Genomic DNA, 20001 nt, shown 5'->3' on the forward strand with positions numbered 1-20001 from the left:
TCAAAAGCTGCAAAAAGATCGAATTGTAATAGGACAGCAAACTTATTACGAGAGTGTAGTTTAATGAGATTAATGAGGCCAGTAGAGATTTGTTGCTGAAGTTGGGTCTGAAGCCATATTGGTAAGGTAAGAGAATGGAGAATCTCTCTAGGTAAGATGAGAGTTGGGTAGACATAATGGCCTCTAGCATTTTGGTCAGGAGAGGGATATTAGCTATGGGGCGATAGTTAGAAGGTGAGAAAGGGTCAATATCTGCTTTTTTCAGTAATGGGGTCAAGGCAATATGTCCCATTTCTGCGGAAAATAGGCCTAATAGTAAAGTGGAGTTTATAAGTCTGGTGAGGGATGAGATGGCCTGTGCGGGAATTTTCTCGTATAGGTAGTCAGGGAATGGGTCCAGGGCACATTTGCAGGATTTCAGATTGAGGCAGAGTTTAGAAATCTGGGATTCGGATATATGCTCAAAGACAGTCCAGGATCTGTCAGCTGGGGTAGGGTTAGAGTCGGCTGGGATAGGGTTAGAATCGCTGGGAACCAGAGAGTTGTAAGGGACTGCTGCTGGTGGAAAGGAGCTTCTTATGGTAGTGATCTTTTTGTTGAAGAATTTTGCTAGGTCTTCTACTGATGGGGAGGAAGGGGGAATGGTGGAGTCGTTTTTAGAGGTTAAGGAGTGCCAGATGTTAAACAATGTGCTACTCTGGTTGTTGGATCTGGAGATTTTATCACCATAGAAGTTCTTCCTTGCTTTTTTTAGTACTTTGTTATAGAACTTGATAATATCCCTCCAAGACTGTCCGCAGGGGATTTAGATTTTTTTCCATTTACGCTCTAGTGCTCGACATTTCTGCTTCAGTTCTCTGTGGTATGGAAGATACCAAGGGGCCTTGCGGGCGTAAGAGATAGATTTAGTAGATAAAGGGGCAAGAGCACAATAGGTGGTCTCAGAGAGATTTACCCAGTTGTACCAGTTGGTTTCTGGGTCAACAGGCTTAGGACACAAGGGAAGCTGGTTGAGGAATTGGGTCCAGAACAGTTTGCTCACAATTTTTTTTGCGGAAGATAATAGAATTTGTGGCATGGGGTGGAGATCCAAGGTGAGACATGAAAATGGGGAGACAGAAAGAACCTAAAAAGTGATCGGACCAAGGGACATGTTCTCAACTAGCATCTTCGGCAGAAGTTTTGTGATCGGTAAGGTCGAGGAAACTGATGATGTCTAGCGTATGCCCCTTTTAGTGGGTTGGAGAGGACGCAGGAGAGGGGAAACCTAGAGAAGTGAGGAAATTGAATTTGGTTGCATCCTTGCTGGTGTTATCATCTAGCTGGAGATTGATGTCACCAATGATCATTAGTCTGTGAAATTTTAGGAAGGCGCTTGTTATGGTCTCGAGGACGAGTTCGGAGGATTTATTCCAGGGGGTTGGTGGTCGGTATAGTAACAAGATACCCAATGGGTGAGGGTGGAGTTTGTCGTTGACTTAAGCTAACATATATTCTAGTGAAGTGTAGCTACCCTTTTCGAGGAGCTGAACATCGAAGAATGATTTGTAGAGGACTGCCAGGCCTCCTCCTTTCCAGTTAATTCTGGGGGAGAAGAGGCCATGGTAACCATGGGAACAGAGTTCGTTTTGTGTGAATAAATCTTCTTTTTCAATCCATGATTCTGTGTTGCACAGGAATCCAGGATCAAAGGCCCCAAGTAGGTCCTTTAGTATTTGGGTCTTGTTGCAAGCTGATCTGGCATTACAATAGAGTGTCGGGAAACTCGGGACAGGGGTGAGAGAGTCAGAGGCGAGGTTGGATAGATTGGCTGGAGGAACAGGCTTTAAAGAAGAGTGATTAACTCCTCGGGGGGGTTTATTTTTTTTTTTTGAAGGGGTAATTTCTGGTGCGCACCAGCGCAGGGATTCTGAGGCCAGGACAAGTATTACTGACATTTGTGGAGTCGGGTAAATTAGTGGGGAGAGGTTTCAAGCAGAGAGTAGTGTTAGTAAATAAGCAGAGAAAGAGAAGAAGGAGCCAAGGAGGTGGCTTCATGGTGAGATTTAGGTGAAACTAGCATGCCAATCAACTATCAAAGACTGATGGAAATGAAATTAGTGACCAGCAGGATATCAAGCAGAGATGGAAAGAATATGCAGAGCAATTATACATCAGCACCAGCACTGAAGAGCTTGGGGGTCAAGAGGAAACAGAACCAGACCTATTGGAAAGTGAAGTGGATTGGGTGCTGAGGCAGTTGCCAAACAATAGAGCATTGATGGAATCACTGCAGAGCTGCTCAAACCAGTTTATTATTATTAAGTTTATTAAAAAAAAATTTAAACCGCTTAATCAAGTTTCTAAGCGGTGTACAATATAAAATTTACATACAAAACAAATTAAAAATCGGGGATACTAGATAAAACCTAAGTGTCTTATTAAAACATGTAATAAGACATGGACCTACTTCAAACAATAGGAGAGGAAGGGAAGAACTACAATTGTAAAAGAAAAGTTACACAATAGGTTAGTCCCAAGAGCCACACTGACAGCACTATGCCAGAAGATCTGGAGGACCTGCACATGACCAAAGGACTGGAAAAGTTCAGTTTTTATCCCATTGCTGAAGAAAGACGGTGCCAGGGACTATACCAGCTATATAGAACAATCACTCTGATCTCCCACGCAGCAAGGTGCTTCTAAAGATCATCCAGAAACAGTTGGGCAAAATCCTTGATCAAGAACTTCCTGATGCCCAAGCTGGATTCCGTAAGGGCAGAGGGACCTGTGATCACAGGGAGTGACACGGCAGAGGGAAGGCCCCGGCAGGGAAAGCCGCGAAGCAGCCCATTCAAAGCCCTGTCGCCGGTTTTGAGGCTTCAGGTTTATGGCGGTTGGTGGTGTTCCGGTGCACAAAGAGATGGGAGGGTTAGATATAACACGGTGGGAGGGTTAGTGGTGTTCTGGTGTACAAAGGGATGGGAGGGAGTGATCTTAACTAGGGCTTATTTTTGGGGTAGGGCTTATATTAGGACTTACCCTGAAAATCATGCTAGGGCTTATTTTTGGGGTAGGTCTTTTCAGGGAAACATGGTACTACTCTGCTGGCAGAGAGTGAGAAGGACCTCAAGAAGTTAATCTTGAAGCTGAAAGAAGAAAGCGAAAAGATGGGACTTTACCTGAACATCAAAAAGACCAAAATCATGACTACCGCCGTCAAGAAAGTCCACATAAAGATTTATTTATTTATTTGCTCAATTATTTAGCCCAGAACGGGTTACAAAGTACATCCACAATATACATGTCCCCTTCTGTATTTGCGGGTGTTCGAATATGAAAAAAACGCGAATAATATTCGGGCTGGTTCTGCCCCTAACCCCCACTTCCCCCGGCTATTTTAAGCCCTGAAAGCTTTACCTGGTGGTCTAGCGGGTTTTCAGGCAGGAGCGATCTTCCCACGCTCCTGCCCCGTGCAGATCGCTCACAGGAAATGGCTGCCTTGAGCTCCCGTAGTCTCTCGAGCCATTTCCTGTGAGCGATCTGCATGGGGCAGGAGCGTGGGAAGATCGCTCCTGCCCCGAAAACCCGCTAGACCACCAGGTAAGGCTTAAGTGGGGGGGAGGCTTACAGGACTTAAAAGAGCCCGAAAAATGAAAGTGATTTTTTTTTTCATTTAAAACCGCGAATAAGCAAATCCGTAGATACGGAATTCGCAAATATGGAGGGGAAAGTGTAATCAAGACAAGACAGAGATGACACAATTTACAATATGGACATGACAATAAAACATATACATTAGGCAGCATTTGGTGAGAGGTGGTGTAGGTGCGTTGACTCTGATGGCATTTCTGGGTGCATGTTCTTAAAGCGCTGGGTTGTAGAAATAGTTGACAGCTTCGTTTTCCTTGGGTTCCTCATTGGTCACAGTGGCGGTTCAACAGCAGAGATCAAGCATCAATTAGCACTGGGGCATGCAGCCATGGTGAGTATGGATCAAATATGGAAGTGCAAGGATGTCTCAGTCACCATCAAACAAAGACTGATCACTGCCTTTGTGTCCCAATCATGACATATGGCTGCAAGACATGGACACTCATGAAAGCAGATAGAAGAAAATTGATGCCTTCGAGCTGTGCTGCTGGAGAAGAATTCTATGAACCCCATGGACAGCTAGGATCACCAACAAAGATGGTCTTGATCATATAAACCCAGAGTTGGCCCTGGAAGGCAAGATTACCAGATAGAAACCGACCTATTTTGGACATGTGATTAGGGCAAATCCACTAGAAAAGGATGTGCTACTCGGAATGGTCAGTGGTAAAAGGAAGCAGGGGAGACCAAAGACCTGTTGGCTGGATATCATCAAGAATGACATGGGAATGAACATCAAGCAATTAATAGACACCACAAAGTAATCAGTATTTTCTCTCTACCTATTAGTTAATGGAAATAACTATTTTCACAAGGCTTGGAATAGTGCGAAGGACAATATGGAAAGGAGAAAATGCTTTGACATATATTCTAGTAGCTTCAACACACACTGCTGACTCATGCAAATATAGCAATATGTAGGTGTAAAACATGTATCACTAGGTCCTGATTTTTTGCTCTCTGTGCTTACTCCTTATCTTTAAACTTAGTGTTTGAGTTGTCACCACTTTCCCTGGGAGGATGCTCCATGCTTTCACTGCCTTTGTGTGAAAAATATTTCATTGGGATATTGAGTTCCCACACTAATTCTAGGGAAAACTGGATTTTTGCAAACTGTGATATGTTTGACTAAACCAGCAAGTAGTCAGGGAAAATACTTAAGAGAACCTGATTACTATTCAATATACAGTATTGTAAAACAGTTTAGGTGAATCTCTTCATGAAAAGGCAGTAAATTCCCAATAAATCAACTATTTTTTTAAGTTCCCTCTTTAGATGGTTTTCTTTATAATATTTTGCCTGAGAAATATGTATGTTAGTTTAACATGTGTTCCTTTAAATAGGCTTTACTGAATGTTTTATATTGGCAGATTATACACAAAAGCTGAAGTTCGGGATGTTTCAGAGCAAACTAGACCTGGGAAAAGAAATACAAACCTTACTTTAAAAAAAAACCTAATAGGGCAGTGAAATGAAGCAATACATGAAAGCAAGTACACAGAGATGCCAAGTTATCCAGTTCCAGGCTGATGTCTTAGAGCCAGTCCTGGTTTTGAACTTACATCTCAAAGCTGATCCTCCTGCCCGTTAAAATCATTGTTGCAGGTTCCATAATGCTCCAGAATGGGGAGTTCAGAAATCCAGGACTGTTCCAAAATTTCCAGTCTGGAACTAGGTAACTTGGCATCTCTCAGTATGTTAAAGGCTGCATTTCTAGTAATGGAGGTCATAAGTCAAAGTGTTTTGTATGTATACATATGACAGTCTGGCTTGTCCTCTGACATAGTAGTTTCTTCCTGCTTCTCTAGGTTTTCAGTTTGATCAGAACCAGCATCGATTGGACTATGAAACTATAAGTTTTCATTTTCATCTACCCTGAAATATCTTCTGGTTTTATATTCTCTTTCCAATTCAGTTCAGCCACTGCAGCATCAGCAGTAATCTTGACTTCAATTCTCTCCAAAATGCAGCTGATATGATCTCGCCACTAGATGTCACCATTGAGTGATGAATGAATCTTCCTTCATGGGTTGGGAATGCTGGCTTAACACCATTCAGAGCAGCACCCTGTGCCCTGTGTCACACTGCCACTTAACCAACCAAGCCAAGCGTTTGCAGTTCTGCTTTTAAATTATTTCTTTGCATCAGCCCAAAAAGATGAGAGCAATACCGCAAGCTGTAAAAAAGAAATTTCTGAGTCACTCTGCCACTGATTCATCTGGAAGAATAAATGTCAACTAGATAGTTCCAAGGGATCTGAACTATAGCATAGCAACAGTGTCAATACTTTAATGAGTTTCCTAGTCTAAAAAATAAGGCATCAAATAAGCTGCAAAATAAAGCTCTAAGGTCCTCTTTTACTAAGTTGTGGTAGTTTTCCACGGTTCATAGACAACTCGGCGAAAGACAAAGGCGTGCGCCAACAACTGAGCGCAAGACGGAGGCACGCGCCGAAGAAAATTGCAGTTTTTAGGGGCTCCGACGGGGGTTTTTATTGGGGAGCCCCCCCAGTTTACTTAATAGAGGTTGCGCCGGCGGTGTGGGGGGTTTGGGGGGTTGTAACCCTCCACATTTTACTGTAAACTTAACTTTATCCCTAAAAACAGGGAAAAAGTGAAGTTTTCAGTAAAATGTGGGGGGTTACAACCCCCCACACCCCCCACAATGCGGCGCGATCTCTATTAAGTAAAGTGGGGAGGTAACCCCCCACACACACCCCCCCCTTTGGAGCCGTAAAAACTAATTTTCTGCGGCGCGCGCCTCCGTGCTGCGCTCAATTGTTTGCGCGTGCCTTTGTCCCGGCGCGCTTTTGACCTGACCCCGTTTTCCACCGGCGCTAAATGCTCCGACGCTGCTCTGATGCTCATAGAATTCTATGAGTGTTGAAGCATATTGCACTCTGGGCTGCGGTAAAAACCTCTACCGCAGCTTATTAAAGGGGGGGGTGTTTAAATGAGGTACCATAATAAATTTAGGCACCTTATTAGGTGCCTTTTTTAAATTTAAGTTTCCAATTTTAAACATCCTTTACAAGAAATCAAATGAAAGATCAACTATACATTAGAAATATGAAAGAAATTCAAGTGATGTACTTAATTTCAATTGTCAATTTATTGATACACTTGTTGTAAGATGTAAAAATGAATAAAGATTGAAAGAAAAAAAACTATACATCAGAAGAGCATAAATACAAGGACATTTTTTAAAATATGTCTTCCAACTATTTTCAGTCCTCAAATAAAGAGATTCCAAGAGCTCAAATAGCCTGAGAAACAGATATGAAATCATATACAATTCAATGAAGAGATTAATTCTTGGGAAGTAAAATCCTATATGCCTTGTAGATTAACAAATTACAATGAAGAGAAAAAAAAAGAATAAGAAAGTTATAAATAGCTTTCAGACTACATTCTCAGGCTGAGATAGTGGATTATGGCCTGCTTCAATGATTTTATTACTCAAAAATTATACTTGATGAGATGGATCAAAGAATATGTATTAGCATTATATTTTATCATACACTTGCAAGGAAACTTAAGCACAAAAAAAAGCTCAAATATCTAACACCTTCAGATATAACAATAAAAATTGCTTATGTCTTTTCTGCGTGGTCTTAACCATATCAGGAAACATTTAAACATTCAAAGAGAAATGGAGAATTTTTATATCTGAAATAGTGTCTCAAGAGCCGGTCTCTATCTGGGTCTAGTGCCATCGTCACCAATAATGTAGAAGGTATGATCAATTAATTCATCCTTAGATGATTCCAGGAAAGCAGTCAAGTTCAACCTGTCTTGAGAAATTGGGGAAAACATATCCTGATCATTTTCTCCAGCCTTCTTAAATGGGGGTAAATAGTAAACTCACACTATAGGAGGCAAAGATTGTGAAGATGTCTGTAGATAAGTCATAAACCTCCGAAACATATCTTGGGGTGAAATTCCTGGTTTCTTCGGGAAACTAATAAAATGCAGATTCCTTTGTCTGACTATGTTTTCTAAGTTCTCACATTTTTTAAATAAATTAGTTATCTTTAACAACTACTGTATTAAGAGAGTCAGTTTTAACCAAATTACTTTCAGCTTTCAGTAAACGATTTTTCATAGTTGTTAAATGAGATTCATGATCCTCAACCTTAATTTCCAAATTGGATACCTCAGAGATACTTTGGACTAGAGGTACCTGATTCACTTCGGGTGAATCGATTTATTTCCAGAGAAAACCGGGCTCACCGATTCATGAGCCCCTTGCCACCAATCTATTTTGCAGAGACCCGTTTGGGCATTCCCTCTGCTGGAATCCTTCCATCTAATGTATCTTCCAAGTAAGGAACCAAAATAAGGCCACAAATAAGACAAAATTAGTCACTAAATCTAGGCATCAAATAAGCACTAAGGTCTGATTCTCAAAACGTTCTGATTGTAGGCAGCGGTAGGCACCAATGAGAGACATTAAAGTTAAGCCCCAACTCTAGGCCCCCAATCTAAGCATTAAAATTAGGCACTTAGGCAGGCTTTTACAGAGCTACACAGCAAAATGTTAAATGCTGAGCTACCCATAGGAATAGAATGGGCAGTTTGGCATTTAGCGTGTGCTGCTCAGTGGTGACAAAAGCATAGGGAGCAGAATGGCAATAAGAAAAAGGAGGTATTGATGCTCCTGTATAAGACTCTGGTGAGACCAGTTAGAATATTTAAAGAGATATAATCAGGACGGCCCAGTTTAACTCCCTAAAAAAGTCCCAGCATCTTGTTTCTGTTTTGTTTATGTTCCTTCCTGATAAGACACATCATATGATGAGGTTATGGAGAGGGTGAGAAAGTCACCTGGACCATATGTAATAGTCTTCCAATTACATTTTTGCCTTCCAATTAATATTTGGTCAGCAACATGTGAACAATAATGTTTTTCTTTTTATTGATATCCTGACTATATATTTCCTTGCCAATGATTTTTCCATCATCCAATTAAAAAAAAAAAAAAGTGACATACTCCAGCTGGGAAAGAAACACTTGAAAGACATGAAAAGCACAGAAACAAAGTTTATTGCTTGACCTCTAGGTCAGACAAGATAATGAAAGTGCAACAGAATACTCCAAAGACTGGGCTATGGGTCCTGCAAATTGGATTCTGTTCCCATTCTGGTTTCGGGGAGGGGGGTTACCCAACCAAGAGGACAAACTCCCAAATGTTCTCCCCGTCTGTCTCTTTGATAGTGTCTTTATAGAAGTGTGTGTTGGTTGTGCTAGCTTTCCGTAGTGCTTTGTGTGGGAATTTGGGCTATAATGCTCCTGTTTATTCTTACTTGTATAACATTTCTTCCTATTAGTGTGTGTGTAAGGATGATCTCTTGTCTTACCCAGCTGCTGGGTAAGGACATCTCACAAGTTGCTTATTTATTTGCTGATTAGAGTTGTGAGCTGGGACCAGATCTCTCTGGCAGGCCGCAACAAGCACTTCTTTCACACTCCTCTCACCTCTGACGAACGTCAGACCACACCAGTAGTTCTGAACCTGAATGCCAAATTTATTTCATCTCTCCAAAAGGAAATAGGCACTTCTTCAACAGTATACAGTTACAACCAAACAACACTGTTTACAGAGTCTCTTTCAGTAAAATGTATTTTAGTTGCAAATCTTCTAGTGTTAAGATCCTCCTTGTTGGTGGGATCTTGATCTTAAGGTGAAGACTGCCCTAAAGACAACTCTCCCACCCAAGGCAGGAGCTTATGAATCCTCTAATTATGTCGTTCAGAAGTTTCTTTACATCCACCATTCAGAGAGATTCTAGCTCTGCCTAGGCTCATGCATTGCAAGCTTCCAGAAGTTGCTGGAAACCCAAAGGCTGGATTTCCAACTTCCTTCTGAACATTGTTTACTCTGCATTGCCAGAGCAAATTAGATTTCAACCACCTGCACTTCAGACTCTAGCGGATTAATGCACCTTTCTGGGGGAGATGCCCCAAATTCTCCCTTCTGATGCATAAATCTACCCCAGACTATATGTGTATGTGAACATATAATCTACCCAGACTAAAGGGTGAGAAAAAGAGAAAAGTGAGTTGTATATTTGCACATATGTGATATGAATGAGTACTATGGTATGATATGGTAGATATCCTGCAAACAGGATGGTTGAATAGGCTGGAGTGAGCTTGGACGGCAACTTCAGCATTTGGAACCTAGGACAATACCAGGTGGACTTTACAGTCTTTATGACCCAGAAATATCAATTAATTTAATCATGTATTTTTAATGGGTATAACTAATGGGCAGACTGGATGGACCATTCAGGTCTTTTTCTGCCATCAGTTACTATGGGACTATGTATGTCTAAGATCAGTGTGAAACACTGCAGGCTGCTCCTTCTTGGCGGTGCTGAGATAGTCCACTCCCGCTACCATGCAATCCCCCGTGCCTCCGATGAAACCCCCCCCCCCCTTGTTTACGATGGCTGGCTGGAGGGATACCTTCTCCCTACGGCCAGTGGGCCCTCCTCTTCAAAATGGTAGGCCTCTCTCCTGCCCGGGGGGGTGGTGTTAGTAGGAGGGAGCAGACAGGCGGGTATCTCTCCAGTTGAGGTAGGGGGAGATTGCCTGATTTTGGTGATGGGAGGGACTGGGTATCCCTCCTGCCAGTCTTTGATTTGGGATGGGTTTATTTGTGTGTTTATTCTGAGCACGTGCTGATCACTATCACCAGCAATGGTTACATGCAAATTTAGCTCACCTTCGCTACTCTCCGCCAACCTCATTTGCATGCATATTTTTTGGGAGAATAACTCGCCTTTTTGAAATCGTTACTATAACAGCTGTGACAGCGGCCCATCGGTTTTTACCATGAAGTTTTGCGAATCTAGCCCTCGATGAGGAATGCCTCTTATGAAAGAGAAATGTCAGCTGCATTTCTGGTAGTAACAAATGCATTTCTGGTAGTAACAAAAATATGCTCCGATTGTGTCTCTCCTGCAGGTTTCTTCAAGTTTTAAATCCTGATATTCTAGCTGCAGGGACCTCAGTTTAAAGTAAGTCACAGATTTCCTTAATTCCCCCTTCACCCTCCCTTTTTGACTTACATTCTATTATAATGAGACAGAGTGCTGTTTGTTTAGGCAGACATATAGAATGTGCTGATTCCATGATAACAGAGCTAAAAAAAACTGCTGTAAATTACTGTACAGCCACAGTGTGGTTTACAGACCAGACATCATGTCCCGGGAGGTATCCTGTCTGCCTTGTGTCAAAAATCCAAGATGTTACGGAGAGCTTGCCGAGACTCATCAAGCCTGATGACTATTATCCGATGCTGCTCATCCACGTTGGCTTGAATGATAGTGCTAGGTATCCCTGCAAACATATCAAAAGTGACTGTGACTCTGGGAGAAAAGGTGAAGCAGTCAGGTGCACAAGTGGTATTCTCATCCATCCTCCCTGTTGAGGGTAAAGGCCAAGACAGAGAATGTGTGGCTACATGGATAGTGTTGTCGAGAACGTTTTGGCTTCCTTGACCATGGAATGATTTTCAAAGGGCTGCTGAGCAAGGATGGTGTGCATCTATCAAAGACGTGAAGAAGTGTCTTTGGAAGCTGGCTTGCTTATCTACTGAAGAGGGCTTAAAACTAGAAGCGATAGGGCAAGATCAAAGCTCCCAGGTGAATATAAGCCCTTAGGTAAGTAAATCACTGAATACCTCTACACAGATGGGAAAAGAGGGCAATGTCTGGAATGCAATATATACTAATGTTTGAAGTATGAGAAACAAGATTCTGGATCTAGAAGCTGTGATGGAAGAAGAGTTGGATATAATGGTGATCACGGAGATGTGGTTCACAGAGAACCATGACTGGGATGCAGTTATACTGAGCTACACTCTGTTCAGGAAAGACAGGGTAGGAAGAAAAGGAGGGAGTAGTGTTATATGTTAAAGATCATATTAAAACCACACAGTTTCAGAATCTGCAGGGCAAAGAAGAGGCACTGTGGATCAATTTGGAAAGAGGGAATGGTGAATATGTTTATATTGGTGTGATATACAGGCCTTCACAGACGGAAGAAGTGGACAGAGATTTAATAGTAGACATTCAGAATATATCTAAAAAGGGGAAGTTTTACTAATAGGTGACTTTAATATGCCAGATGTTGATTGTGGTATCTCTATTGCGGGGTCTTCTAGAAGTAAGGAGATCCTGGATTCTCTTCAAGAAGAACTGTTCCAGGAGTTGGTAATGGAACCCACACAGGATGGGTCATACTGGATTTAGTGCTTACAAATGGGGGAAAGTGTTTCTGATGTTACAATGGGTGATCATCTAGCGATTAGTGCATGGTACGGTTTAACATTAAGATGGTTATAGAGAGGGCTCATTCAAACGTAAAGGTTCTAGACTTTTAAAAAATCTAACTTTGTTTGGATGGGAGATTACGTGAAGGAATTGTCTGGATGGGCACGTCTGAAAGGAATAGAAATGCGGTTAGCAAAAATGAAAGGAGTTATTGTAAGGGCGACAAACCCTTTTGTGAGGCAAGTAAGTAAAAGTAAGAGGAAAAGAAGGCCACTTTGGTTCTCAAAAGTAGTAGCTGAGATGGTAAGGAATAAGAGATTAGCTTTCATGAACTATAAAAGATTGCAGAAAGATGAAGACAGGCAAAAATATCGGGAAAAGTTAAGAGAGGCTGGTCGTATAGTAAGGAAAGCAAAGATGCAAATGGAAGAAAAAATAGTTGACACGATAAAACAGGGAGACAAGACATTTTTTAGATATATCAGTGATAGGAAGAAGTGCAAAAGTGGCATTGTGAGACTCAAAGGTAAAGGGGAGAAATATGTAAAATCTGATAAAAGGTTAAATTAATTAACAAATATTTCTGTTTTGTTCATGGCTGAAGAACCAGGAGCGGGACAAATGCGAATAGGGATACAGGAGTTGGTAGACTCTGATCGATTTTCAGAGGGTTGTGATCGCAAAGAGCTAGCTAAATTAAAGGTAGACAAAGCGATGGGGCCAGATGATGTACATCAGAGGGTGCTGAAGGAACTTAGGGAAGTTCTGGTGGCTCTGCTGACTGATCTTTTCAATGCTTCCCTAGAGTTGGGAGTGGTACCGGAGGACTGGAGAAGAGTTGATGTGTTCCCTGTACACAAAAGTAAAAGGAAGGAAGAAGTAGGAAATTACAGGCCAGTAAGTCTGATTTCTGTGGTAAGCAATTTAATGGAAACTCTTTTAAAACATAGAATGGTGACGTTTCTGGAATCTGGTGGATTACAGGACCAGAGACAACATGGATTCATTAGAGGTAGGACTTGTCAGACAAATCTGATCAATTTCTTTGACTGGGTGACCAGATGTGGTATATTTAGATTTTAGCAAAGCCTTTGGCAGTGTTCCACACAGCCATCTAATAAATAAACTGAATGCCCACGGGATGGGTTCCAAAATGACAGGCTGGATCAGGAACTGGTTGAGTGGAAGGTGACAGAGGGTAGTAGCAGTAGCGTACATGGGGGGGCGGTCCGCCCTGTGTGCAAGCCCTGAGGGGTTGCTCCCGGCCTTGCCGTTCAGTCCCCCCCACCCCCGAAGGACCGCTCGCCCCCCTGGCCTCCCTGCACCACCTATGAAGCAGCCCGCAGCGGGATCGCGATGTCAGCGATCCCTGAGCTGCTTCGGCGCTGCTTCCTACGCCGCGGTCCCGCCCATCCTCTGACGTTATATATATGAGGTTCAATAAAAGAAATTTTTCAGTGCCTGTTTCTATTATGACCATTTATTTTTCATGGTTATTACAAAAAATATTTTTTTACATGGGGGATGTCAAAAAATGATGGGCCCCGGGTGCCACATACCCTAGGTACGCCACTGGGTAGTAGTCAATAGAGATCACTCTGAGGAAAGGGATGTTACCAGTGGTGTGCTTCAAGGTTCTGTTCTTAGGCCTATTCTTTTTAACATTTTTATAAACAATATTATTGAAGGGCTGTCAGGTAAGATTTGCTTTATTGTGAATACCAATCTGCTTGAAGAATGGTCTGAAACTTGGCAGCTAAAATTTAATGCTAAGAAATGCAAGGTCATGCACTTGGGCTGCAAAAACCCAAGGGAATGGTACAGTTTAGGGGGTGAAGAACTTATATGCACGACAGAAGAGCAGGACTTGGGTGTGATTGTATGTGATGATCTTAAAGTGGCCAAACAGGTTGAGAAGATGACAGCGAAAGCTAGAATGATTCTAGGGTGAATAGGAAGAGGTATGGCCAGTGGGAAAAAGTTGATATTGATGTCCCTCTATAAGACTCTGGTGAGACCTCATTTAGAATATTGTGTACCTGTATTTCCTAGCCTGCCGATATTCGCGTCCCCTCCTGATGAAGAGCCGAAACTCGAGTCAGGGGGGTCATGGATACTGATATGGCAGTTTAATGTACACTTTTTAACATTGATTGGCACTTTCAAGCACGTCACTTTATTACAACTGCGGCAGATTAAGTGCCCGACCCTCCAGTGAACCCAGATAAGTGGTTATCTTTTATCTTTTGTCGTTATATGCTTAAGGATTGGGCTAGGAACTATAAAGATGCTATGATGGTCCCTATCTAAACCGCAGTTTGGTGTCATCACTAAATTAATGGTTATATGGTCTGAGCACTTTATATTCACTTTTTATAATTGATAATCTTTATAAGAGCTGTGATTGTTTTACGGTCTCGTACAATTCTGGAGACCACATCTTCAAAAAGATATAAAAAAGGATGAAGTCGATCCAGAGGAAGACTACTAAAATGGTCAGTGGTCTTCATCATAAGGCATATGGGGACAGATTTAAGGTGGGGGAGGGGATATATAATAGAGACATTTAAATACCTACATGACGTAAATGTGCATGAGTTGAGCCTCTCATTTGAAAGGAAGCTCTGGAATGAGAGGGCATAGGATGAAGTTAAGAGGTGATAGGCTCAGGAGTAATCTAAGGAAATACTTTTTTACAGAAAGGGTGGTAGATGTGTGGAACAGTCTCCCAGAAGAGGGGGTGAAGACAGAGGCTGTGTCTGAATTCAAGAAAGTGTGGAACAGGCACGTGAGATCTCTTAGAGAGAGGAAGAAATAATGGTTACTGCGGATGGGCAGACTGGATGGGCCATTTGGCCTTTATCTGCCATCATGTTTCTATGTTCTGGTAATTGGGGCTCAGGGAAATGCAGGTACAGTACTCCCCCAAAATTCGCAGGGGTTCCATTATAGGAACCCTGTGAATTTTGAAAAAATGTGAATACAGTTTAGTAGCGGATTGAAGGTAGGAGAGGGCAGCTGTGGTGCCAACGGATGCTGAAAATCACAGCGGGATCATATTTAGTATTTTCCAACCGCCTCTTCCTGGTACTAAAGTCAAGCTACACCAATCAGGAGCTGCTTTGACACACTATCTGGCGTGGGCAGTTCCTGATTGGTGTTAGCCTAACTTTAGTACCAGGAAGAGGCGGTCGGAAAATACGGAGACTGAATCCGTGATTCACGAATTCTCGGGAGAACACTATACATTATTAGAAACAGCTGAATCAGTTGCATATTTTCATTCAGTGGTACTTTGCTCACTTTTTTCTGAAGAGGTAAAGGAAAGACATTATTGTTTCTCTGATCAAGTGTGTCTGATGATTTTGAAACAGTGAGCTTGCTTGGGTTAGATCCTGTGTGCAGCCATTAGTACTAGTGATGAAGAATTCTTCAAATTGTTTTGACGGTAAGCTTTTGTGTTAAAGAGAATTGTCCAAATAGAAGTTGTTGTCTAAATTATTGAGGTTGGAAAGTTGTTTGAGTAAATAATGTGTTTGTATAAATGATAAGGTGTATTTGAGTAAATGATAAGATGTGTATGTATAAATTAATAGCTGCCATTGTGCGAGTAGTATGAAACCTAGGGAGCAGTGTCATAGCAGGAATAGAATGTAAGTCAGCAGAAGGCAACTGCTACTATAATAGGCAGCATGCCTAGAATGGAAAATGCAGGTTGTTTAGAAGTTGTGTGTAAGTATTTGAAGAGGGCTGTGTTTACGTGAATTAAGATATGCACTTTTAGGATAGACAAGGATTACACTGGATTTTATTTCTGCTAGCAGCAAGGAAATGAGGTTCCAAGTTTAATTAAATTTTAATATACCGACCATTGACATGCACCTGGCCGGTTTACAAAGCTAAAAAAATGTTAAAATAAAATTTTAGAAGGGGGGTAGGAGAAAATGTGAACATTAGACAGATTACAAATACAAACATGAGTTTGAGGGTAAAGAAGGAAGAAAGTTAATAATTACATCGTTAAAACAAATTAATAAAGGGGAAGGGGAGGCAGAATAAGACACCAGGAAAGGGGATCACTTGTTAAAAGTGGTTCAATATACTGCTATGCTGTTGGAAAAGGAAATACAGTGGTGCCTCGCATAACGGACGCCTCGCACAGCGAACGCTGCGCATAACGAACTTTTTGTCTTGCTCCCTATAACGAACTTCGTTTCACACAACGAAGTCGCCCGAGGGGCCCGGGGGGGGGGGCGGAACTACTCTCGCCGCTTCCTAATGTGAGCCGGGAACAGCAGCACCCTCACCTTACCTCGGATGCCGAGTTTTCCGGCTTTCTTTTTCGGCCAGCCACACGCTTTCAGGGAGCAGCACATGCGCGCATGCTCTGTTGTTCAATCTTCTCCTCTGACACAACCGGAAACCGGAAGTTGCAGGAGAGGAGAACATTGATCAACTCCAGCAGCTGCGCGTGCACAGCTTTTTGAGATCGTGCCGGGAGCCAGACCCGCTGATGCACAGCAGCAGTGAATATTGTGCAGACAAACTAACCTGCTGGTACAGCCGAAGAGGGAGGAAGGAAAACTGTTGAATTTCTTGGGGGAAAGATGAGGAGTTCTGGCCAGCAGGGGAGGGAAAGCTGGACAGTACGGGGGAGGAGCAGTAGGGAAGGCAAGAGATCACTGCCCTCTCCAGCCAAAATTTTCCTTTTCAGAGGGACCCCGACATGGCAGCCATTCTCACAAACTGCCTGCGGCTGCCCCGAAGTTTTCCCTCTGCTGCAACTTCCCGTTTCTGATAGGGCAGATCGCCGCAAAGGGAAAGCTTCGGGGCAGCTACCGGCAGTTTATGAGAACAGCTGCCATGTCGGGGTCCCTCTGAAAAGGAAAATTTAGGTGTTTAATAAAGAAGTTTGGATCGCAGGGCCCCTTAGATCTATGCTCCCCCCTCTTACGCTAGCCCTGGGTCCCTTCTGACAGTTTCGGGCCCTAGGCAAGTGCAGAGCTGCACTCAAGTGGCTAAAGAGCCACATGCGGCTCGCGAGCCGCGGTTTGCCGACCACTGACCTAGGACAACTGGAGGGTCAGGTGATTTGCCTAGAGTCACATGGAGCTGCAGTGGGAACTGACCCAGTTCCCGAAGTTCTTAGCCTCCTGCAGATCGTGCGGCTGGGTGAGGGAGAAGGCTGGCAGGCTCTGCATGTGAGGTGAGGTGGAGGGAGGGAAATGTAGGGCTGCAGAACGAATTATTTTGTTTTACAGGTATTCTTATGGGACAACAGGGCTGCAGAACGAATTATTTTGTTTTACATGTATTCTTATGGGAAAACGCGTTTCACACAACGAACGTTTCACATAACAAACTTGCTCCTGGAACGGATTAAGTTCGTTGTGTGAGGCACCACTGTATGTAGATGATATGGTATGTGTCGTGGAATAAGTTTTAGTCTTGAATTTGTCGAGTGAGTTTTCATGGCGGAGTTGAGGTGGCATGGCATTCCATAAAGATGGAGTGACAACGGAAAAATTAGTATTTCTAGTGTAATAGAATTCCTTGATCAGCCGATCTAAGGGTCCGGGAAGAGCAATAGGGGATGATGAGTTTATCAAGAAAGGATGGGAGGCATGAAAGTTTGATTTTAAAGACCAGCAGTAAAGTTTTATAAGTGATACAATGTGTTATAGGTAGCCAATGTGCTTCTCGCAGAAGAGGGGCAACATGATCATATTTTCCTACCTTAAAGATGAGTTTAATTGCCGTATTTTGAATGAGCTGCAGATGACGTAATTCTTTTTGGGTATAATTAGGACATAAAACTATATAAGGTATAATGATACGATAGAGAAAGAGGAAAAAAAAAATTAAAGAGCTATTGTATATTAACATTTCCAATTTCCAACACTTGGAGGTGTTGGGATCAGTGGTGTAAGGGGGGGGAGAGGGTGGACTGCCCCAGGTGCTATCTTGGAGGGGGCACCGGCACCTCTCCTTCCCACTCCTTCCCTGCTGCACATACGCCTTCACTCCTCCTCCTCCCCCTCCCACCATACCATGCTGGCATAGGCAGCAGTTCCAACCTGCTGCTTGCGCCAACCTCGGCGTTCTTCCCTGACTTCACTTCTGTGTCCCATGACTAGGAAATGACATCAGAGGGAGAGCTGATGCCAGTGCGGGCAGCAAGTTGGAGATGCAGCTCACACCGGGAAGTTAAACGAGTATGGGAGAAGGGAAGGGGTGTGCATATGGCAGGGGAGGGGGGAGAGAAGAGGGTGAGGGGATGCCCCTCCCATTCTCACTACGCCAGTGGTTAGGATAGTCTGATTGCTCACATGCAGTACTGCAGTTTCATCCCTTGAAGAAAGCAAAGGCTTATTCGAAGTGGTGGCAGGAACACCTAGGAAATTAATTTCCGAGACCAGAGACTGGGGTTTCAGAGAGAAGAAAGTCTGAACCCTGAGCACTGCTGTCTTATCGATTGTATCCATAATTGACACCTTTGATGTGCAATATTGTTTTGTAAATAAATGATGTTCAGAGACAACTGAGAGTCAATATTGAGTATTTATTTAACAATGCTAAAAATGTAGCAAACAGTCAAATACAGAGGTTTAGCCACTTTACAACCTTCTGGTACCCTTCCTTCAATGGTTAGAAGGGCACCTTCATCAAGTAAAGATCCAAAATCTGGACCAACTCTTTTGCAACATTCTAAGACACTGTAAAACATTTCTGCAACAGAAAGATCACATTTCTCACAATACATTTCTGGTGCCCAGATCAGCAGACCACATCTATAACTAGACAGTGGAAGAACTATGTAGTTTAATAATAATCAGTTTATATACCGCAAGGCCGAAAAGTTCTATGCGGTTTACAATAGTTTACTTGTTCATCACAGCCAAGTCAACAGGCACTGGATTATAAAGTGGTTTGCTCAGTTATATAAGAGGCAAAAGATGAACTTGTTCTGGAATAATTCTCAATTTCCTTCCATGTAGGAGGCATTTACCAATCACTGGACTGGCTAACATATGTCCTGGCTTTTCTCCTTGTGTACGTATCATGGTGCATAACAAAAGTTTCAGACTTCTTTTCAGTTTGTTTCACACATTAAGGTTAATAAAAGGTTCTAATGTGTGTTAAAATTTAACATATGCATACTGACTTTATGCATATTACTTTGTAACTTTAACATGTTGAATCAGTTTTACATAATTACATATTTAAGACACACTAACAAATGCTAAGTTTCTGCTTTAAAAAATGTGAAATTCATAGGTAATTTATAATGGTTCAGACAACCCTGCGAAAGACAAAGGCACGTGCCGACAACTGAGCGCAAGACGGAGGTGCGCGCCGAAGAAAATTACAGTTTTTAGGGGCTCCGACGGGGGGTTTTGTTGGGGAGCCCCCCCAGTTTACTTAATAGAGATCGCGCCGGCATTGTGGGGGGTTTTAATCCTCCACATTTTACTGTAAACTTAAGTTTTTCCCTAAAAACAGGGAAAAAGTGAAGTTTTCAGTAAAATGTGGGGGGTTACAACCCCCCCACAACGCGGCGCGATCTCTATTAAGTAAAGTGGGGGGGGGGTTCCCCCCACACACACCCCTCGTCGGAGCCGTAAAAACAGTAATTTTGTGCAGCGCGCGCCTTCGCACTGCGCTCAATTGTCTGCACGTGCCTTTGTCCCGGCGCGCTTTTGACTTGACACCATTTATAATAATGATTTTACCAGAAGTGCCTCACTGTAGAAGAGGGGCTTCTGTAAAAAAAAAAAAACCCAAAGTGACAGAAGCATTGGCCCTAAATCACCTGTCTCATGTTTTCCTCGCATTCTCAGGTTGTCATCATATCTCTAAAATTACATTCTTACAGGCTTCCTCATTGAACTGTCCGTCCTCTCTAGATCAGCAGAGAAGTGGAAGACAGCATTCCCTAAAGGTGGTTGGTTTTCAGTGGGGCCGATATTCAGACCACTAGATGCAGCCCGCATGAGTCCCGCAATCGGTGCTGACCTCAGATACTCAATGCCAGGCCATTTCCAGCGACTTGAATTGAACATCTGGCCCTAACTTAACAGGCAATA

The sequence above is a fragment of the Geotrypetes seraphini genome, chromosome 7 (assembly GCF_902459505.1).
Source record: "Geotrypetes seraphini chromosome 7, aGeoSer1.1, whole genome shotgun sequence".
In the NCBI taxonomy this organism is placed as follows: Eukaryota; Metazoa; Chordata; class Amphibia; order Gymnophiona; family Dermophiidae; genus Geotrypetes; species Geotrypetes seraphini.